The following is a 24,045-nucleotide window of genomic DNA, read 5'->3' on the forward strand; positions in this document are numbered from 1 at the left end:
AAACTTTCACTCATTCCATCTATTACTTCCCTAAAGTGCTTTCACATTGTCTTTAGTATAAACCTATTTTATAATCCTCAATTGTCATAACTGTAAATCGAAACCAATTTTTTTTCTTATAATATCAAATTCTTGTTTCTTCATGGGATCAGAAACTGTAGACATATTTTGTTTAGAAGATGATTTCTCTTCCAATGGAGTATTCAAATTGCATACAGATTCTCTAACTTCTGCTTCTAGCATCACTATCGCACTCCTAAAAGAAAATAAATAGTAAAAATGTTTTTGCTTGAATTTTCACAACTTAAATTGTTAAGGTAATCCTTTACGTAACAAATCACCTCCGCATCATCAAAGATGCCTCATGTTCCAATGGCAATTTCTAAATTCTAAATTATGCCAATCAAAAAGCAAATGCAGATTAAGGATGAAAGCATCAAGAATTTTTCAGAATTAGAATGGTCGTTTGTTTCAAAATATTTATTTTAATTATCTAGTTCATGGAATACTTGGCTTCACTGCACATCTCGTAATAACAATGAATAATAAAATTTATCCAGCTGTGTCACAGCTCGAGTACTTAAAATCTCATCTTAACAATAATAGTAATAACTAACTGATTAATGTTACCTCCACATTTGTATTTCATGTATGTTATCTCAGTTTCACATTTGTTAAAGAGGAATATATGTACATGATCTATCATCAAAATTATAGTATATAGAGCACATATGAAGTCATTTGCCACAGAACTTATGCATGCATCTGCATCAAAAGTCACTACAATAAAATTTTAACAGAACACAAATCACAAAACACATGCATTGTATAATACCAGTTGAAAAATCATAAAACCTGCAACTCTTCTCAAAGGTTTCAATAGCTATCCAAATAAACCACAAGGTTGAAAAGCTATTATCCATCTACTCCTCATCTCTTTCCTTCTTTATACCCTTAACCAAGATAAATTAAGATATCCTTCGTACCTTTTTGGTCGGAAATTTGTTGCTTGAGAATAGAAGAGAGTCCAAACCCAAATCTTGGCGAGAAATATCCCCTGGAACGAGTGTCAATTTTTGTGCTACAAAGGAATTGATGTTTGGACCTAAATTTTCCTTTACCAATCTAAACAAGTCCTTGCTTATGATCTTCAACAATTAATAGTATTATTTGGAAAAGCAAGCAAGTGTAACAGACTAAGTAAGTATTAATAGTACCTCATTTTGTAAGCGATGAGTAGCAGACTTAGTTGAATTTGGTTGAAATAGCTTTTTAACATTTGGTTGGTTATCTTCTCCACTAGAACTGTTTTTATGTTACAAAACCAAACACATAAATACATTTAGTAATATGAATGAATTATACATTGAAAGAGAGAATAATATATGTACTTTTGGCAAGGAAGTCAGTGGCTCCAGTGATGAGAATGGTCTTATCCTCAACAAAATGGAGTATGCTTCCCAACTCCATTACTGAAACAGAACAGAGAGACTGAGAAAAATGTATAACACGGCATGAAATTATGACATTGTTTTTCCTGTAATATGCATTTATGTTTGATTAAATAGCTTTTAGCCTCAAATTTAAACATGAAAATTGAAAATATAGTTCATAATCTTCTACTAATTGAAAATGCAGTTCATAATTTGAATCCATCAACATATTTTTACCCAAAATAGTTAGTTGAGTAATTTAAAGACAATGAAACTAGCAGTGATGATATTCTAAAAACCACAAAATTAGAAAATGCAGCATCAACATCTCACTCCTTGCCAACAATCACCATTGCAAATAGACACTCAAACATTTTTATATTTTGAGCAATAATGCAAATATAATCTTAATGAAACTCTGTAGAAAGCATTTCAAATACTTAAACCAAAATCTAAATATGATTTATTACTAAAAAAATAATTCGATTTCAGCTTGATATGCCAGATTCATCAGGATCAAGCAAACAAACAAAGCAAAAAGTAATAACACAAAGAGAGAATCACAGGCTTCTGAATATTCAAATCAAAATCGAAAAAATAAAGGGAGAAGACCTACCGGCGGTGACAATCTTGTGCATCTACGCGCAAGAACGATGGTGGTGCAAGCGGCGGAGGTGCGGATCTGAGGCTGAAAGACTTTGGCGACGTAGATCTGAGACGAACAAATGATGATAGCGATGCGGATCTAAGGCGGATCGAATGGAATACGAGGTCCAAGGAGTAGGATGATGGATGGTGGCTATCGGCGAAGGCAACGGTTACGGCGGTGGTGATCGGCTATAGAGGGATTGTGCGAATTAACCCAGTGGCTCTTTCTTTCTTTTTCAGTTTTTCTCTCTCTTTCGTTTGGAGATAAAAATAAAAGAAAAAAAATTATAATAAAAGTTTAGTAGCAATTATCGTAATGGCCACTATAATAAATTATAAAAAATAAAACTAAAAGCAAAAAAAGATAATAATTTTCTGGCAATAGTAATAATGGCCACTATAATATATAGTAATAATGGTAAATATATAATTGCCGCAAAAATATGAGTTAAATTAAAGAATTAGTAGCCATTAAGTTATTGCCACTAAAAGTTTGTCGCTAAAACATATTTTTTTTGTAGTGTAATTTTATCATTACAAAAAATTCTAAAGAAAAATAAAATAAAATTAAATATATACATATGTAAAAAAGTAAAGTATATTTTTTGTTTTTAAAGTTTGCTAAAAAATTTTAAAATATTTTTAAATTTTATTTTATTTTAATTTTGTTTCAAAAATTTTTGATTTGTATTAAATATATCTTTGATAACTAATTTTTTTTAAAAAATTAGAACTAATCTAACAATAATGCATAATAAATATATTTGACTTGCTTATGTTAGAGGTTGTTCTTGTGGAGTTATTTTAGAATTGGTCATAATTTTTTTGAAAAATTAGTCGTTAGAAGTAAATTTGGTGCAAATAAAAAACTTTTAAGATAAAATTAAAATAAAATAAAATTTAAAAATATTTTAAAAATTTTTAACAAATTTTATAAACAAAAAATATATTTTATTTTTTTAAATATACTTTATTTCTCATTATTTATATTATTAAAACTTAACTATAATACTGGTAAGTTATAATAAATTATCCATTTTAGGGTTCATGTAAGCCCCTTTCTTTTTTAATAAGCATATCAATACTTTAACAAACTTGACGGAAAAAAAAAAAAAACAAACGATTAAAACTATTAAAATATTTTAAAATTACTAATTAACTTTAATCATCTTACTTTATTAAAAATTAAGAACTAATTTATTATTTTTTATTATCCTTTTATTTTATCAAAAACTTAGTTATCTTATATTTTAAAAAATTAGAAATTAATTCGCCAAATTTCATATAGGTACTAATTTGGGCTAATTTTTTTTAATAGGTTTGCTATATATACAAGCCTTTTTAGTTTACAAGTTTATATAAGTTGACCCAAATTCAACAAAAAAAATTCTCATATTAACGTGTGTGTAAACATGCCATTACTCAAAAATTTCAATAGCGCGCTATTATAAAAAATGCTTCTTATTCTTCCTTGATCAAAATCTCAACACTAAATATTCAAATGACGCTCGAAATCTCTGAAAAAACTGTCAAAATCATCGCAAAAATTCAAGAAAATCTATAAGAGAAGTTCAAAATCTCCAAAAAAAAAAAAAACAGAAACAAAAGACGAAAGATTATTAAAGGTATTGTTTCACTAATCGTCCAGTTTTTTCACTTTTCTCTTTCTTATTTGAATCGCAAAAATACTAGATAGTCATATTTCTGTTTATTTAGTAGATTTATCATGTATTCTTGCTTTAAAATACATATCACTGTTCTCATCATACTGGTCAATCGGTGATAACTGTTTTACATACTGTTTCGCATATAGTTTAATGTATATTTTTATGTATTTTTCTTCATGAGTTTTTTACGTACTGTATTTCAAGTAAATTCGCATGTAATTGGTACTGTTGTTCTTGAATAGCTTCTGGTGTCATTTTATGCATGTTTGATTGAGTTGAATATCATTTTGAACTCATATTATCTCATGTAATAAAAAAAATATTAGAGGTGTATATGGCTGGTATTTCGTGTATTTCAAGTGAATTCGAGTGTAATTTGTGCTGTTGTCCTATCCTTGTTGAAACTAGAAATAGAATGTTGCTCTTGTGGTTCTGGTGTCATTTTATGCATGTTTGATTGAGTTGAAAAGAATTTTGAACTCATATTATCTCATGTAATTAAAAAAAATAATAGAGGTGTATATGGCTGGTATTTCGGTGTATTTCAAGTTCGAGTGTAATTGGTGCTATTATTATATATTAACTTTTTTTATTCCTTACAGAAGATGGGAAGCAAGAACCCTGCTGCACCAAAATATAATGTAAGCACATATATTTTAGACCAACTCAATTTTTTCCTTGTATAAATATAGTTTATTTAGATGATTCTCGTTTGTTTATAGAAAACTCATGATTTGAGATGCTCGACAAGACTTGTTCATGATAAGTTCTAAAACATGAGCAATGAAAGGAAAGCCATCGTCCAGGAATTGGGATTCAGTGGTTTGATGCGCATCCCTCCCATGAATGTGTCACATAAGCTTTTCAAAGAGTTAGCATATTCTTTTGATCTGATAAGAAACACATTGGACACCCGGTATGGTGTATATCACATCAACAAGGAAAATATAGGAGCTATCCTTGGTTTAAATGCATCTTGTGACCGATTACATAAAATGTTATACTTGTATTCTTTGTAATCTATTTTGTTAATTATTTCGGTGTATTTTTACATTATATTTGTGTTATTAAAATATTTTTGTTTTTTTTTTGTAGGGCCACTCTTTTCAAGCAAACTTAAATTTCAAGAGCTTACTGAGAAGGACAAGGAAGTTTATAGAAGCTTCCAAGGAAAAACATTGAAGTAATTGACAGACTTCATGATGGAGATCGGTGTTGATGGGGACGAAGATTGGCTTAAGTTCAAGAAGATATTCATCCTCTACATTCAAATATCGTTCTTGTTGCCGACAACCATAAACAAGGTTTCTCCCGTCCACATACTGTCATTTTTTTTGTGTGGACAACATACATGAATGAAATTGGGGTGGTCATATCCTCAACTTTCTTATCAAGGGCATAAGTGAGCACATATTGAAAAAGAAAAAATTTGTTAATGTTTGTCTCTCTGCTCTCATGATTGTATACTTTCATAAATCCACAAAAAAAAAAAAAGAACCGGTGGATACAAATTCTGGACCACCCTGGCTGCAGCATTGGACTAAGGAGCTACTGGTTCAGAGGATAGAAGCTGAGATTAATCATCGTATGGTAACTCAATAGAATCCTTTCTTTAATTTTGGCGTATTCATTTTATATATATGATGTAAACTAATGTTTTAGTTATTTTAGGACATCATCAAGAGAGCACAGCTGAAAGAAAAATTGACGAAAATAAAAAAGGAAGAAAAGAAGGAGAAAAAGAAGAAGACACAGAAGAAGAAGGACACTTCTTCAAAAAGTGATAGTGGTACTGACTCTGAATCTGATTCTAAACAAGACTCAGAGAAGGCACCAAAAATAAGAAAATAACCAACATGAAAGGCAAAAAAAATAAGTATTATTTTTCGGTATATTTTGTCATTTTTATTGTGTTTATTGCCTGGTGATTGTTTGTTGTCCACGATGCAATCCAAAAAGAGGAGGCACATTGTTCAGGATTCATCTTTGAAAAACCACACTGAATCTAATGATGAGTAATATTCAAAAATTATCATTGGAATGCTATGTTTTCTGTTTATATCAAAATTCTATTTATTAACAGAATATTTTCAATTTATTTTCAGAAGTGAAGAATTTAAGCAAATAATAAAAGGAAGATGGAAGAAAAAAGTTCACAGTCCTACAAAAAAGTATGCATTGCTTTCGAGGGTATTTATCAATTTTATTGTGTTTGTTTGCATGATAATTATTTGCTTTCTAAGATGCAATCCAAAAAAAGAAAGCACGTTATTGAGGATTCATCTTCTGAAAAAGAAACTGAATCTGATGACGAGTAAGATACATTGTAACGCTATCTTTTCTTTTTCATCAAAACTTTATTTGCTAACATAATCTTTTGCACATACTGTCAGAAATGAACAAATACAAGAATTTTAATGGAAGCAAAAAAGAAGAAGACAAATGACAAGCCTAAATAAAGGTATGGTTTCTTTTCGGTGTATTTTGATAATTTTACTGTATTTTTGTTGCCTGATGATTGTTTAATTTCCCAGGATGCAGGAAAAAAGAACAGATATACCAGAAGGTGGGCTCCACTCCACATAAGCTTACTATGATTTTTCACAGAGGTAAGATCCTTTATTTGATAAATCCTGATGTAATTAATTACTCTAGTTTTACTGAATAATGTTTACTTTGTCCTTAGAATGCCAAATGTGAACTTGGCAAGTGAAAATGATCCTATCTTTTAAACACAAATAGATTAGAGCAGTGTAAATAACCCAAGTGATAACATGTAATTTCTATTTCTATTGCCATTTCCTTAATTCTTGTGTTATCAAATTCTACTTTTGATTCCATATATATAGAAGAAAATCCCTTTAATATTTTATTCAAGAAAAAAAAAACAAAAAATAAAGAAAAAACTCTAACTATGTAAGTTCTCATAAAATAGAAGCTGTGTTTTTTATTTAATGATTGAGGTGTATTGCTAAGATGATTTCGGTGTATTTCAGGTTCAGGGAAGAAGAAGAATAGTTAATTGAACCAACTCATCAACAAAAAAATTGTTCTTCAGAAAGAGACTCATTCACAATCAGAACCACTCGACATGTGGGTTTTCCAACTTACTTTCAATTTTTTATTCTTTAAATTAATCATTTTCACCTGAATGTTTACTCCGTATTAACTTTTTATTTTTGTCTTCATTAGACTTCCACTTTAAATATGTGCACCTTCATCAGAAACAACATCAAGCCCTTTGCAAAATCAACCCTCTCCTGCAAAGTCTCCCAGCGAGGAATATACAGAAGAAACTATTAATGCGTAAGGAATAATACTTTCAATATATTTGGTTTGTCTTTGGATGTGTCTTTGTGAATGGTTTAATGGGTTACATGTCTTTTTATATAGAGGTGTATTTAGTTCTTATTCCAGTGTATTTTTTGTGAATTGAGGTGCAATTTTTTTTAATTTAATTCTTTTCTGTAATCCTGCAGCACTCCACAACCTCATGACCCTGCTAAAAACACACGAACAGAGCCAGTAGCTCCTTCTAAAGTGTAAGTTCTACACAATATAATTCTCTTTCAATATTTTTTGTCTATTCTTATACTATTTTATATGTCACCATGCAGTCATCTACCCTCTCAAGCCAATGCTGGATTAATGATGGTTGCCAAGGCATCATCATTTTTAAAGCATGACATTCCTACGCCCTTGTTCAGCCTTGGCTTTTCTGAATCGAGTCAGGAAGATACACTTACTCAGGAAGGTCAACCGGCAGTTGAGAAGGGGAAAACTCAAGAGATCCCGATATTGGTTGAAGAATTAGAAGAGCTGGTGGAGCAGGTCGTAAATATTGGGGTTGCGCTAGTATTAAATTTTCCTAAGGATAAAAGTCCCCCACGCCAAAAGGTGCAGCCTGTAAGCTTTGTTGACAAGTTCGAAACTCCTGTGATGCGGAGCAAAACAACGTGCAACCTTAAGGAAAAAAGCTATCTTTAGGCCACAAATGTCAAGACCTATAACGATACAAACAGTAATGAGTGGGACACAATATTCATCCTTAACCATCAATATCCGCTGGGAATAACAAGAGGACACTATGGATCTTTGAAAGCCAATACATATGTTGAAAACCTAGTAATCTTAGAATAACATTAATGATTTTATTATGGGTTGTTATGCCATATATGTAATAATAACTTTGGGTTTTTTGTTTTTCTAGGTTATCACTGTAATGTGTCTTCTTCTGATAAAAAAATGAATTAAAAGATTTGAAGAACAAATATACTGTCTCCTCCCTAATACTGTGGTAAGGTGTAGTAGATTCAAATTTTGATGTATTTTTATATTGTATTATGTGTTATAATTATTTCTTTCAGTGTTGTACAAATTCTGCAGAATTTGGCTTTGGAGGATCATCAGGGCAAGTTCAAACAAAAACTAATAAGCCCTTTGATATTCAAAACTATAAGGACTTCATCCCATATTTAGACAAGAAAAAGTTGGTATCCCATCCATTTGTAAGTTTTCGTTTATAAAGCTTCTTAAACAATTCTTTTATTAGATACCAACTAAAAAATTATTCTCTCTGGCCAGATTTAAGATATTTACCCCAGTTTGCTATATGAAACATTGGTGGATATGGATGGCGGATATTAAAAAGAAAAAATTTCATGTTCTTAACCCATTTCACGAAAAATCTCCTTCGAAAGAATGAATGGCACTTAATAAATTTGTTGTAAGTTGCTTCTATTTTCTCCATAAATTCCTTGTTTTTGTCTGTGGTTAGCAATATAAAAATTCGGTGTAGTTCTATTTGAAATAAGGTGAACTATTAAGATCCAAACAACTGCCTAGATCCTTCTAATTTAGCACTACACCATCCCTTGCAATTAGTGTAATACCCGGTCTAACCGAAATTAGTTAAATAATAAGTTAAATAGGAGCGAATATGGTTGGAAGATTTGGCAATTGGAATTTGATGATTTAAATATGATATTTGGATTCAGTGAATTTTTCCGAGTCAGAAAACATAGTTTTCTGCGTAAAATCGCGCAGTGGAATTTTGACCGGAAGTACTGGCTGAGATCTGTCTGGTACTGCAGCTGAGAAAATTGATTATGAGTAAATAAGATTAAGAAATGAGGAATTATAATTAGGGGAGGTAGAAATATTTGAAGTGCGATTTAGAGCGCTAATCTTAAAGGTTTTGGTCCAAAATTGGGCCAACGGACAAAAATAAGTGAACTGGGCCTAAGTGGGCCCAAGACCCAACATATATAAACATTAGTTATGAGCATTTCAGCTCATTTTGCCCTAAAGAAGGGGTGTTGGGCGCTGAAATTGGGAGAGAGAAGAGAAGAGAGAAAACCTAACTCTCTTTGATCTTCAAATCACCATAACTTGAGCTACGGAGCTCCAATTGACGAGCCGTTTGCGGCCACGTGTCGCTCTTCTCATCCTCTACAATTCTATCTAAGTTTTGTGGTGAGTATTCCATTCATCTCTGCCCAGTTTTCGAATTTCTCCACTGTTACATGTTTTTGGGAAGTTAGTGTTGAAATCTTGTGATTTTGGGTGTTTAGGGATACTCCAACATGGATTCTAAGTGAGTTCTATCCCTACTTCATATGGGCTGAGGTAAGAAGTGCTCAAACCCTTGTGATTTGTCATTTTTATGAGCCATAGGTTAATGTATGTATGTCATATTGGTTATGTTAGTGCATTTGATGGTTTTGGTGCACAATTGGGAGATTGGTGTTGCTTGAGGAGCTTTGGTGAGGCTTGGGGCTAAGGTTGGTGGAGACTTCCAAAGAAGAGGCTCAATTGATTTGGCTACAAGAGGTACGGTTTAAGTTTCATTTAAGTACCGTGTGGTGTGATGAGAATTCCTAGGCTAGATGCCCCTAGGATTAAGTTTGGATTGTGTAAATGGTTGATGCTAATATGCATAGTTGGTATGTAATGTGAATTGATGATTGGGTTGAGAATTGTGTGGCCTTGTATGCTTGGTGTATTGAAAATTTGATGTATTGGGTAATGAGTATTAATTGTGGTTTATGCATTTAAATTGTGAAATTGGGCCGGAAGCCGTAAATTTTGGGCCGGAGGCCGGTAAAAGGTAAGGAAGGTAAGTTGATGTGTGCATTGTATGATGACACAAGTGATTGGATGAATTTCATATAATGAATATATGAATGATTGGGTTGGTTATTGGATAATGAGGTTTGAGGAGTTGAAGGGTGGAAATTGGTAATTTTGGGTGAAATTGTATAGATGAGATATATTTGATTTTGGTTGAGATATATTATGTGGTCATATATGTGAGTATGATTATTGATGCCTTGATGGTATGATAATGCATGAGAGATTTGTATGTTGTGATATATGCTTGAGAAATGATTAAGGTTGATTTGGGGGTGAAACCATGTGATAGTGAGTATGATATTGGTTATGTATAGTGATGGTTGATTGGAAATAGTATTGTTGGAAATTGGGATGAGGAAGAATGTATGACATGTTGATATGTTTGTAATTTAGCCATTTGTTTGAAATGGGTAAAGATGGTTATATGGCGGTTTTGTGAATTGTGGTAAGGTGTTAATGTATGAGTTGAGGAGGCTTGATGTTAATTTTGATATATTTTGACTGGTTTCAAAAAGGGTTGAAATTGGCATGTTTTGGTTGATTTTGAAAAGGGTTGAAAATGGCTTGTTTTGAAAATGGCACTTTGTGGTTTTATATGAAAACATGGTTTTTGGGCATACTTTGACGGGACATAACTTGGACTACGGATCTCTGTTTTGTGCCAAATCTGTTTAGAAATGTAATTGGATCCGGGATGTCCATGCCGTTCGAAGAACGGGTGAAAAATGATTTAAAATGAGAAAGTTATGTCCGTCGGAAGATTGGGGGTTGAATCTGTGAATTCTGCAGCTTTTAACTTAGAAAATTTTTAGCAGAATGACCCTCCACGCGTAGGCGCACTTGGCGCGTACGCATCGTTCTTCAAGAAGGCACCATCCACGCGTGCGCGTGGTGTGCGCGTGCGCGTCGATGCGCTGCACCCATTGCCCAGCCATTTTCCCGAGAGTTGTGCCAGAGTTGTGCCAGTCTTGTGCTTGGGGCGCAAGTGTACCCACGCGTACGCGTGGCTGACGCGTACGCGTCGTTGTCTATTTTTTTAATCCGCGCGTCCGCGTGAATGGCGCGTATGCGCCGATGAGTTTTGTGGCCATCCACGCGTGCGCGTGGAGTACGCGTACGCGTGGCCCTGCTTTTATGCCAAAGTTGATTTTTGAGTTCTAAGAGCCAAATCTCATACTTCTAAGCCTCCGATCTCACCCCTTATGTATTAAATCATTATGATATGATTAGTAATGAGAAAGGAACTAGGGGATGTGGTAACTTGCGAGTGAAGCAAGGGGAAAAGTTATGATCAATGGTGATCAACGATGATTATATGAGATATGGTGGATGACGGTAGGAGTACCGTGTATGCCATGAGCCGAAGGGCTATATCTATTGATAAATGACTGGTTCTTGATTGAACCATGAGCCAGATGGCTGAGTTATTGCCGGGTCACGGCAAAGCCATTATTGATTATGGCTGAGTATAAATGCATATATGATTAATGAATGAATGTGTTGAATGGATAATAATGGAAAATGTTGAAATGTGATGTGTAACCCCGGGTAGTAGGCAGTGGCGTTGTCCACTTGCTCTGGGTATGAGACGGAAAGGGATGTTTATGATAAATGAGTTAATTATGGAGTTTTGAATGAATGTAACTCTGATACCTGGGTAGTAGTAAGGGTTGGGGTTCGTCCCACTTGCTCCAGGTTAATGTTTGAGATTTGATAACAATGAGGATTGATAATTTGAATTGAGATTGAATGAATATATGCTTAAGATACCTGGGCAGTAGCAAGGGTTGTGGTTCGTCCTGCTTGCTCCGGGTCAATGCTTTTGAGATACCTGGGCAGTAGCAAGGGTTGTGGTTCGTCCCGCTTGCTCCGGGTTAATGTTTAAGATACCTGGGCAGTAGCAAGGGTTGTGGTTCGTCCCGCTTGTTCCGGGTTAATGCTTAAGATACCTGGGCAGTAGCAAGGGTTGTGGTTCGTCCCACTTGCTCCAGGTCAGAGATTGTGACGCCTGGGTAGTAGCCGCAGTAGTGGTTGTTCCACTGGCTCCAGGTTGAGCTGATAAACACCCGCCTGGATAGTAGCCGCAGTAGTGATTGTTCCACTGGCTCTGGGCTGAGCGGGTAGTAGCAAGGGGGTTGTTGCTCAAACCTACTTGCTCCGCAAGGGGTGTTTCTGTCCATGGTTAGCTACCAGGACGTGTCGGGTTGGCTATATAACCGACAGATGATATCATCAGCCATAGGGCAGGCATACATCATTTGCATATGTTTGAATTGTTTGGGTTTGCCTATTTGCTTTGGATTTCTATATCATATATGCTATGTTACCTGATTACATGCTACTTGATCTACTTGTATCTTATTTGTGTATTACTTGTCTGTATTGCTTGTATTTGTACAACTGAGAGATCCCTCATGATGGTGTTGGTGGATGTTGGGGGCTGTTCTTGATGAGATGAATTGATAATGTGATTGCATAATGATGATGATTTTTGAATGAGATCATTTGAGCCCCCTGGGTAGACGCAGTGATGTGATTTCACTAGCTCCAGGCGAGAGTATGATGTATTGATATAAAGTTGCTGAGGCAGAACAACTGGTAATGGTTTTGCTTATGATTCTGAGTCTGATTCATGAAAGAATCAGTGAATTGGGAAACATGTGTAACATGAACTAGATTTAGTATCCCCTTACGACAGATGCCTATTTATGGATTAGTGAGAATCTAGGCTGGATACTTGGTGAAAAGGAGTTTAGGATGCTTAGTGAGTTTTTATTGCAGTGCATTGTATTTATTTGGCACTTTGACCGTACTGGGAACCCATGGGCCCGGGGTTCTCATTCCGTATATATCTCTTGTTTTTCCGATACAGGTTCAGGTGCTCAGAAGTGAGCTGCAGTTCGTCTGAGAGACGGCGAAGATATTTATTTTCTCTACTTGTATTTTGCTTAGAATCTCTCCACTTTTGTTGTGAAAGGATTATATTATGTGTTGAACTCTTTTGGAACTTGCCTATAGAGGCTCTTATGTTTCCTTTGGGAGAGATTAGGATGTACTGTTGTCAACTACTTTCATACTGTACCCTACCCGGCCTAAACTTCGCGGGTCACGACTAGTGGCTATTACTTATGTTATATATATCTATCTGTTATCTATCTCTTAATCTCCTTTATGCCTTGTTCGTATATCGCTTTCGGCTTCACGTTCTATCTTTTCGTTGTTGAAACGTGAGTGATACGTCTTCGCGATTTTATTTCTTCTCTTTTCAGGCTTCTTGATTAATACTCCTTTCGAAATTACCTATATTTATATATTAAAAATCCACCTGAGAGTCGTACCACCGTAATATCATTGACTTATGACTCGAGCATAAGGATTTGAATATTAGGGTGTTACATTATGGTATCAGAGCAGTTCGTCCTCGTGAGCCTGAGGGATGGAACTGCTTATGCTTCAATGCATACTCTGAGTCTGTGCCTGTGCTAGTTAGGGTATCTAACCGATACATCTAGCATGAAGTCCATGAGTGTACCTTTGGTACTTTGAAGCACTATACTTCCGATATTGAGACTGATCAACTTGATATCGATTGTTTGGTGTGTATAAGAACCAGATGGCGCCTCGTGGACCCGGTCGGGGACGTGAGAGAGATCGTACTAGTACACAGGAACCGGAAATCAACTCGAATAACCCGGTAAACCTTATGGCGGCATTGGAGAATATGGCTGCTGCTATGCAGGCCACTGCGGAGGCCCTTGGGCAACAGATAAACAATAATGGAAATGGCGGAAGGGAAGCTCAGGGCCCGATGACACTGGAAACTTTCTTAAAGGTTAACCCACCTAAGTTCAAGGGAACCACTAATCCGATTGAAGCTGACACCTGGTTTCAAGCCATGGAGCGAGCACTACAAGCGCAGTTGGTGCCTAAAGAGCAGTGTGTTGAATTTGCTACCTATCTGCTCACGGAGGAAGCATCGCATTGGTGGCAAGGGGTTCGACGTCTCCTACAACAGGGGAATGATCCTATCACTTGGGATGCCTTCCAGGTGAAATTCTATAAGAAGTAATTTCCAAATTCCGCCAGGACATCCAAGGAATTGGAGTTACTACAGTTGAAGCAAGGTGCTATGTCCGTATCTGAGTATACAGACAAATTTGAGGATCTATTCAGGTTTTCCCGCATGTGTCAGGGAGCTCCGGGAGACTTCGAGGAATGGAAATGTATTAAGTATGAAGGAGGGCTCCGGAGCGACATCTTGAGTTCAGTGGGACCAATGGAGATCCGAACTTTTTCAGAGTTGGTGAATAAGAGCAGAATTGTTGAAGAGTGTGTGAAGAGGATGGTTGCAGGGAAAGGAAGTCATAGAGAGCACAACCAAAGATTTGCACCAAGGGGTCGAGAGTTTAAGGAGAGAGGATACATGCAACACTTTCCCCAAGGTCGGAATAACTTTGCGACGAGTGAGGAGTCCCAAAGAAATGGTAAGGGAAAGCGAACATCGACTTCTTCTGATGTTCTGGGCTGTCAGAGGTGTGGAAGTCATCACCCGAATAGGCCTTGCCGATTGGGGTTAGGCGTATGTTACAAGTGCGGGTTACCAGGGCATGTATCAAGACATTGCCAACAAGGAAGGAGTCAAGATACGGGCCGATTGCGACAGTAAGATTGAGGTAATTATTATCATCAAGCTTAAAGGACAGTGCATGCTTTTATAATACCGCCTGTACAGTAAAACTGGGAATGTCGAGCTTAATGTTAGACTGAGAAGCAAACCGGATGGTCCGAGTAAGGAATTGCCTTAATACAAATGGATGAATGCCTGTGATGTAAATAATTTTCTGTTGAGAATGATGTGTTGTGTTTGTTTTGTAGTTGGTTGATTTCTAGATTTTTGGTAAAACAGATTGAACCCGTGAGTTTTAGTCCCTTTTGATTTAAATAGATAAGGGATGGTCCTAAATGATGGATTTGGAAACGTTGATTTGAAATACCAGTCATGCTAAGTTGTGGTTGGGTACTTGAGGAAATAAGTGATGGAGCTAATACTTGATGAGAAATCAAAGTGGCATAACGGAAGCTTGCTAAAAGCGTTGGCATAGTATGGTAATAATAAGGAAAAGTGGGATATGATTAAAAATGCTTTATGCTTTGAGTACTTAAAAGTTTAGTGAGCTTATACAGATACTGATTCTCGATAATTGGAATTAATTATGGCTGTGAGCCTTGATGGTTCTGAAACGGATGAGGAAATTATCATTGATGCGTAATCGGATTTAGATGATGATTGAATGCAAGTTGTTGTGTTCGAGAGATAAGTGCTATGATATTTGGTCATGGTGACCTTGGATTTAGATCAAGATTTGTAATGATCGGTTTCAGAGGAATCGTTTGGAAACCTTTAAATTGAAATGTTGATGCAGTACTGAGATTGGTTTGAGGGAACCCGTGACGGGTGGTAAACTCCAATTTTTAGGGAGGTGCTGTTGAAAATTCTCCCAAGAATTTGAAGGAGTGTTGGTTATATTTTTGAAAATGATTTTTGATCTGAGTAACTTCAACAAAAGAGATGTGTCTCGAAAGCTTTTATAGATTATTAAAGAAAAGCGGATTCTTAAGAGTTTGTCAGCTTGTTAGTACAAACTCATTGGATTCTGAAAACGAAGAAAGCTTTGATTGATTATAGTGATGTGGGATGATGGCTATGATTAACGAAGATGGCAATATTATTGATGACAAGATTTGAGATTTAATAGGGTGTGGGTTGATGAGACGATAAGAGTAAGGAACGAGGCTGTTGGTCGGCGTTGAGCGAACAACCGAGACCCTCAGAAATAGAGAAATCAGAGCGCGGCAATGGAAGCGCGCAGAGTAAAAAGACCTTGGAACTGTTATACGTTTGATATAAAGGCAGACTATGCTCGCGTACTCGTAGTGATTGATGGAATTTTCGAGGGCGAAAATTTCTGTTAGGGGGGTAGAATGTAATACCCGGTCTAACCGAAATTAGTTAAATAATAAGTTAAATAGGAGCGAATATGGTTGGAAGATTTGGCAATTGGAATTTGATGATTTAAATATGATATTTGGATTCAGTGAATTTTTCCGAGTCAGAAAACATAGTTTTCTGCGTAAAATCGCGCAGTGGAATTTTGACCGGAAGTACTGGCTGAGATCTGTCTGGTACTGCAGCTGAGAAAATTGATTATGAGTAAATAAGATTAAGAAATGAGGAATTATAATTAGGGGAGGTAGAAATATTTGAAGTGCGATTTAGAGCGCTAATCTTAAAGGTTTTGGTCCAAAATTGGGCCAACGGACAAAAATAAGTGAACTGGGCCTAAGTGGGCCCAAGACCCAACATATATAAACATTAGTTATGAGCATTTCAGCTCATTTTGCCCTAAAGAAGGGGTGTTGGGCGCTGAAATTGGGAGAGAGAAGAGAAGAGAGAAAACCTAACTCTCTTTGATCTTCAAATCACCATAACTTGAGCTACGGAGCTCCAATTGACGAGCCGTTTGCGGCCACGCGTCGCTCTTCTCATCCTCTACAATTCTATCTAAGTTTTGTGGTGAGTATTCCATTCATCTCTGCCCAGTTTTCGAATTTCCCCACTGTTACACGTTTTTGGAAAGTTAGTGTTGAAATCTTGTGATTTTGGGTGTTTAGGGATACTCCAACATGGATTCTAAGTGAGTTCTATCCCTACTTCATATGGGCTGAGGTAAGAAGTGCTCAAACCCTTGTGATTTGTCATTTTTATGAGCCCTAGGTTAATGTATGTATGTCATATTGGTTATGTTAGTGCATTTGATGGTTTTGGTGCACAATTGGGAGATTGGTGTTGCTTGAGGAGCTTTGGTGAGGCTTGGGGCTAAGGTTGGTGGAGACTTCCAAAGAAGAGGCTCAATTGATTTGGCTACAAGAGGTACGGTTTAAGTTTCATTTAAGTACCGTGTGGTGTGATGAGAATTCCTAGGCTAGATGCCCCTAGGATTAAGTTTGGATTGTGTAAATGGTTGATGCTAATATGCATAGTTGGTATGTAATGTGAATTGATGATTGGATTGAGAATTGTGTGGCCTTGTATGCTTGGTGTATTGAAAATTTGATGTATTGGGTAATGAGTATTAATTGTGGTTTATGCATTTAAATTGTGAAATTGGGCCGGAGGCCGTAAATTTTGGGCCGGAGGCCGGTAAAAGGTAAGGAAGGTAAGTTGATGTGTGCATTGTATGATGACACAAGTGATTGGATGAATTTCATATAATGAATATATGAATGATTGGGTTGGTTATTGGATAATGAGGTTTGAGGAGTTGAAGGGTGGAAATTGGTAATTTTGGGTGAAATTGTATAGATGAGGTATATTTGATTTTGGTTGAGATATATTATGTGGTCATATATGTGAGTATGATTATTGATGCCTTGATGGTATGATAATGCATGAGAGATTTGTATGTTGTGATATATGCTTGAGAAATGATTAAGGTTGATTTGGGGGTGAAACCATGTGATAGTGAGTATGATATTGGTTATGTATAGTGATGGTTGATTGGAAATAGTATTGTTGGAAATTGGGATGAGGAAGAATGTATGACATGTTGATATGTTTGTAATTTAGCCATTTGTTTGAAATGGGTAAAGATGGTTATATGGCGGTTTTGTGAATTGTGGTAAGGTGTTAATGTATGAGTTGAGGAGGCTTGATGTTAATTTTGATATATTTTGACTGGTTTCAAAAAGGGTTGAAATTGGCATGTTTTGGTTGATTTTGAAAAGGGTTGAAAATGGCTTGTTTTGAAAATGGCACTTTGTGGTTTTATATGAAAATATGGTTTTTGGGCATACTTTGACGGGACATAACTTGGACTACGGATCTCTGTTTTGTGCCAAATCTGTTTAGAAATGTAATTGGATCCGGGATGTCCATGCCGTTCGAAGAACGGGTGAAAAACGATTTAAAATGAGAAAGTTATGTCCGTCGGAAGATTGGGGGTTGAATCTGTGAATTCTGCAGCTTTTAACTTAGAAAATTTTTAGCAGAATGACCCTCCACGCGTAGGCGCACTTGGCGCGTACGCATCGTTCTTCAAGAAGGCACCATCCACGCGTGCGCGTGGTGTGCGCGTGCGCGTCGATGCGCTGCACCCATTGCCCAGTCATTTTCCCGAGAGTTGTGCCAGAGTTGTGCCAGTCTTGTGCTTGGGGCGCAAGTGTACCCACGCGTACGCGTGGCTGACGCGTACGCGTCGTTGTCTATTTTTTTAATCCGCGTGTCCGCGTGAATGGCGCGTATGCGCCGATGAGTTTTGTGGCCATCCACGCGTGCGCGTGGAGTACGCGTACGCGTGGCCCTGCTTTCATGCCAAAGTTGATTTTTGAGTTCTAAGAGCCAAATCTCATACTTCTAAGCCTCCGATCTCACCCCTTATGTATTAAATCATTATGATATGCTTAGTAATGAGAAAGGAACTAGGGGATGTGGTAACTTGCGAGTGAAGCAAGGGGGAAAAGTTATGATCAATGGTGATCAACGATGATTATATGAGATATGGAGGATGACGGTAGGAGTACCGTGTATGCCATGAGCCGAAGGGCTATATCTATTGATAAATGGCTGGTTCTTGATTGAACCATGAGCCGGATGGCTGAGTTATTGCCAGGTCACGGCAAAGCCATTATTGATTATGGCTGAGTATAAATGCATATATGATTAATGAATGAATGTGTTGAATGGATAATAATGGAAAATGTTGAAATGTGATGTGTAACCCCGGGTAGTAGGCAGTGGCGTTGTCCACTTGCTCCGGGTATGAGACGGAAAGGGATGTTTATGATAAATGAGTTAATTATGGAGTTTTGAATGAATGTAACTCTGATACCTGGGTAGTAGTAAGGGTTGGGGTTCGTCCCACTTGCTCCAGGTTAATGTTTGAGATTTGATAACAATGAGGATTGATAATTTGAATTGAGATTGAATGAATATATGCTTAAGATACCTGGGCAGTAGCAAGGGTTGTGGTTCGTCCCGCTTGCTCCGGGTCAATGCTTTTGAGATACCTGGGCAGTAGCAAGGGTTGTGGTTCGTCCCGCTTGCTCCGGGTTAATGTTTAAGATACCTGGGCAGTAGCAAGGGTTGTGGTTCGTCCCGCTTGCTCCGGGTTAATGCTTAAGATACCTGGGTAGTAGCAAGGGTTGTGGTTCGTCCCACTTGCTCCAGGTCAGAGATTGTGACGCCTGGGTAGTAGCCGGAGTAGTGGTTGTTCCACTGGCTCCAGGTTGAGCTGATAAACACCCGCCTGGGTAGTAGCCGCAGTAGTGGTTGTTCCACTGGCTCTGGGTTGAGCGGGTAGTAGCAAGGGGGTTGTAGCTCAAACCTACTTGCTCCGCAAGGGGTGTTTCTGTCCATGGTTAGCTACCAGGACGTGTCGGGTTGGCTATATAACCGACAGATAATATCATCAGCCATAGGGCAGGCATACATCATTTGCATATGTTTGAATTGTTTGGGTTTGCCTATTTGCTTTGGATTTCTATATCATATATGCTATGTTACCTGATTACATGCTACTTGATCTACTTGTACCTTATTTGTGTATTACTTGTCTGTATTGCTTGTGTTTGTACAACTGAGAGATCCCTCATGATGGTGTTGGTGGATGTTGGGGGCTGTTCTTGATGAGATGAATTGATAATGCGATTGCATAATGATGATGATTTTTGAATGAGATCATTTGAGCCCCCTGGGTAGACGCAGTGATGTGATTTCACTAGCTCCAGGCGAGGGTATGATGTATTGATATAAAGTTGCTGAGGCAGAACAACTGGTAATGGTTTTGCTTATGATTCTGAGTCTGATTCATGAAAGAATCAGCGAATTGGGAAACATGTGTAACATGAACTAGATTTAGTATCCCCTTACGACAGATGCCTATTTATGGATTAGTGAGAATCTAGGCTGGATACTTGGTGAAAAGGAGTTTAGGATGCTTAGTGAGTTTTTATTGCAGTGCATTGTATTTATTTGGCACTTTTACCGTATTGGGAACCCATGGGCCCGGGGTTCTCATTCCGTATATATCTCTTGTTTTTCCGATACAGGTTCAGGTGCTCAGAAGTGAGCTGCAGTTCGTCTGAGAGACGGCGAAGATATTTATTTTCTCTACTTGTATTTTGCTTAGAATCTCTCCACCTTTGTTGTGAAAGGATTATATTATGTGTTGAACTCTTTTGGAACTTGCCTATAGAGGCTCTTATGTTTCCTTTGGGAGAGATTAGGATGTACTGTTGTCAACTACTTTCATACTGTACCCTAGCCGGCCTAAACTTCGCGGGTCGCGACTAGTGGCTATTACTTATGTTATATATATCTATCTGTTATCTATCTCTTAATCTCCTTTATGCCTTGTTCGTATATCGCTTTCGGCTTCACGTTCTATCTTTTCGTTGTTGAAACGTGAGTGATACGTCTTCGCGATTTTATTTCTACTCTTTTCAGGCTTCTCGATTAATACTCCTTTCGAAATTACCTATATTTATATATTAAAAATCCACCTGAGAGTCGTACCACCGTAATATCATTGACTTATGACTCGAGCATAAGGATTTGAATATTAGGGTGTTACAATTAGACCTTAAACATGCAACCATAATGAACCTTGGATGACAATTCCAACTACTAACCATCTCTTTTTTTCTCTTAAAGCCACAAAAAGCCTTAAGTTGACCATCCTTTTCAAGCAAACCATATTCAAATGGGACAATGAAGCTTAGGGATATGAAATTTACCCACTTGAATGATGTAATAGATGGTGATGGCTTAGGAAGAGATGTCTGCAATAGTCTTGTAGTTTTCACTTTCTTGTGCTCTTCTTGGATTACTTCCACCTGTTGGAAATAAGCTTCCTCAATTTCAATTCCTTGTTCACCAACTTCTTCTACACATTCATCATTGCTCAAGTCATGTGTTAGAAGTTGTGCATGGTCGTCCTTGTCCTCAATTTCACAACACAATGAGGAAGGTTAAACAATCTCAATTAGCACATTGGTTGGTATGGAATTATCTTCAATACTAGGATTTGTTACTTGCTCAACTTCTTCCAATATTTTATCATCCATAATTTGCCTAGGAGGTTGCACATTATCCTCCTCAATATTAATTTCAAGCTCAATGGAAGAAGGTTCAACAATTTTCACAAAATCATCAACAATATTACTTGGTGTGGAAGTGTCCTCAAGCTTGGAATACACCTCTTATTCAACTTCGCCTAGGTCTTCAACCACTTCTTATTCTTCAACAATCTCCATCTCTTCCACTTGTTGTAAAACACACTCCATCTCCTTATTCTCAAGTTGAGATTCTAAGATCTCCTTCATGCTCCGCTCTTCGATTGATTTTTCACATTCATTAGTGGAAATGCTTTATTTGTGGCTTGAATCCCATGAGTCCAAGTTGGCTTTAATTTTGGTAAGGTTAGCCATGATAGATTTGTGCCTCTTTTGGGCTTTCTCTTGCTCCTTTTGAACCAAGATTGCTCTAAGCCGATCCATCGCTTCTATGAGACGATCCCTTGGCTCTTGTACCACTTGGCTAAAATAATTAGGATCATGTTGCTCTTGGATCGATAGATATGGATATTCTTCTATGGAGGGTTGTCGTGGAAGAAAGAATTCATCATGTGGTTGAAAGTTCTCATACATGGGAGGTGATTCATGTTGGTAAGAATAGTGAGGTGGTGTATATGGAGGTGGTAGTTCTTGGGAATATTGATGTTGGAATTGTGGTGGCTCTAAGTTTGGTTCAGATGGCTCATATGCTGGTTGGTATGGTGGATATGGACTTAGGTCATATGGAGGTATTTGATGGTATGGGGCTTGTGAGTATGGTAGTTGAGGGATATACAGAGGAGGGGATTCATAGGTGTACGGTGGTTGTGGTTGATAACCATAAGGAGGTCCACCATAACTATTAGATTGGTATGCATCATGGTATGGTTCTTGCTCATAGTACATTGGGGAAGGTTGTTGCCATGAAGGTTGTCCATAAGCTTGAGGTTCTGCCCACCTTTGAATGTCCCATCCTTGATGCATATTCTCATTGAAATTCCCATTTCCTATAACATAGTTAGAACCAAAGTCATAACCAAAGTGGTGAGAATTCATAGTAGCAAGAGAAAATAAAAATAAATGCTAATAAGAAATAATGAAAAGAGACTTCTAAAACTAGAAAACCTAACAAAAAAAAAACCAAAAATCAAGCTATTTACAATATCAACATATATACAATAATCAATAACAAGCGCACATTTGCAATTCCCAGGCAACGGCGCAAAAAACTTGATGTAAGGGAATCGTCGGTTAGAATTTTCACAAAAATAATCTCGTCGAAGTATAGATCTAAACCGACAAACAACCCTCAATCAAGGTTTGATTTGTTTGTCACTTAAGTCAAACCTAATAAAAATCGAGAGTATTTAGACCTCGCGTCGTCTTTCAAGGAATTGCAGGGAAGTGTGCATAGTATTGGTTATGAAAAGTATTTTTGGGGTTTTTGTATGATGAACAAGGAATGTGAATAGCAAAAAAATAAACTAACAACTAAGAAAAGTCTTGGCAAGAGGTGAGAATTGAAATTTCTATCCTCATTATCATCCTCAATTGTGATGGTAATTGTCTTTTACTCTCACTTAGTTATCCTCGAACAATTGAAGGAAAATCAAGTGAGCAAAATTAACTCTAGTCCACAAGTCCTAATCAAAGATTAGCTTTAGTGGAGTTCAAGCTAACTAGAAATCCTTAATCATCAATCAACAAAATTATTTGATAACTTAAGAGTCTCCAATCACTCAACCCAAGCCAAGAACACAAAAATCTATTCTAAAATCTAACCAAGTATTTTCTCAAATACTTGGAAGGCATAAAATAAAAGAATATTAAAATAGCAAGAAATATAGAATCTAACACTACCAAATGCAAGATAACAATAATAATAACTCAATTAAATATCAACAAACAAAGAAACATTAAATTGCATTAATAGAAACTCCAAATCAACAAGAGTGCATCAACAACAAAATAACCAAATAAAAGAAATAACAAGTAAAACTAAGAGAACTAAGATATAAGAACAAGAAATAGTAAAGAAAATTAAATCAAAATAATAATTGAAACCTAAATCTATGAAAAAAAGTAATCTAAAACCCTAATTTCTAGAGAGAAGAGAGAGCTTCTCTCTCTAGAAATATAACCTAAAACAAGGCTAAAACTAAACTATGACTATTTGATTCATCCCCCTTCAATCCCTGGTTCAATAGCATTAAAAATAGGTTGGACTGGGCCCAAAATACTTCAGAAATCATTGGACACGTGTTGCCTTTAAGTGAATCACGCTGATCCTGTCACGTGTATGCGTGGAGCATGCATACGCGTCACCTAAATGCATGTCAACTATGGCAGAGTGCATATCATTTTGAAGCCCCAGATGTTAAATTTCCAACACAACTGAAACCGTCTCATTTGGACCTCTGAAGCTCAAGTTATGATCGATTTAGTACGAAGAAGTCAGGATTGATAGCTTAGCAATTCCTTCATTTCTTCATGAATACTCTAAACTTGCATGCTTTTCTTACATTTCTTCAAACTATCCTTTGCCTTCAAAACCTTAAATCACTCAAACAAACACATGCAGGCATCGAATGGAATTGAAGTGAATTAAATTTAGTAATTTTAAGGCCTAAAAAGCATGTTTTCACTCTTACGCACAATTTAGGAGAAATTCACAAAACCATGCTATTTCATTGAATAAATGTGAGAAAAGTTGATAAAATCCACTAAATTCAACCCAAGATAAACCACAAAATTAGGGTTTATCAGGGACGTCCTATTATTCTTACGCATGGAGAGCTTTGAAGCTCATTAATATCTTCCAAGGAAGCATCTTCGTAAGATAACTGACATTTTTTCTTGCTTTTGGATTTGTATTCTTGCATCTCAACCATATAATTATCGTAAGCATGTTACAGAATCACAGTCAGCTCCTCAAATTCTAATATAAATTTACAGATATTTTGTGACTGAAATACCAAATCGTCAATTCTCTTGCTTCTTGCCTTCAACAGATGCTCGTCGTGGCTGCTTTTGATATGTGTGGGCTTTCT

The 24,045-nt window shown here is 36.6% G+C and overlaps 1 pseudogene; it reads right to left on the reverse strand.

Moving 5' to 3' along the window:
* Positions 1-498: 498 nt before the first annotated feature.
* LOC130974841 (alcohol-forming fatty acyl-CoA reductase-like) lies at positions 499-1,470 on the reverse strand (annotated as a pseudogene).
* Positions 1,471-24,045: the final 22,575 nt, after the last annotated feature.

This window comes from Arachis stenosperma, chromosome 4, assembly GCF_014773155.1.
Source record: "Arachis stenosperma cultivar V10309 chromosome 4, arast.V10309.gnm1.PFL2, whole genome shotgun sequence".
In the NCBI taxonomy this organism is placed as follows: Eukaryota; Viridiplantae; Streptophyta; class Magnoliopsida; order Fabales; family Fabaceae; genus Arachis; species Arachis stenosperma.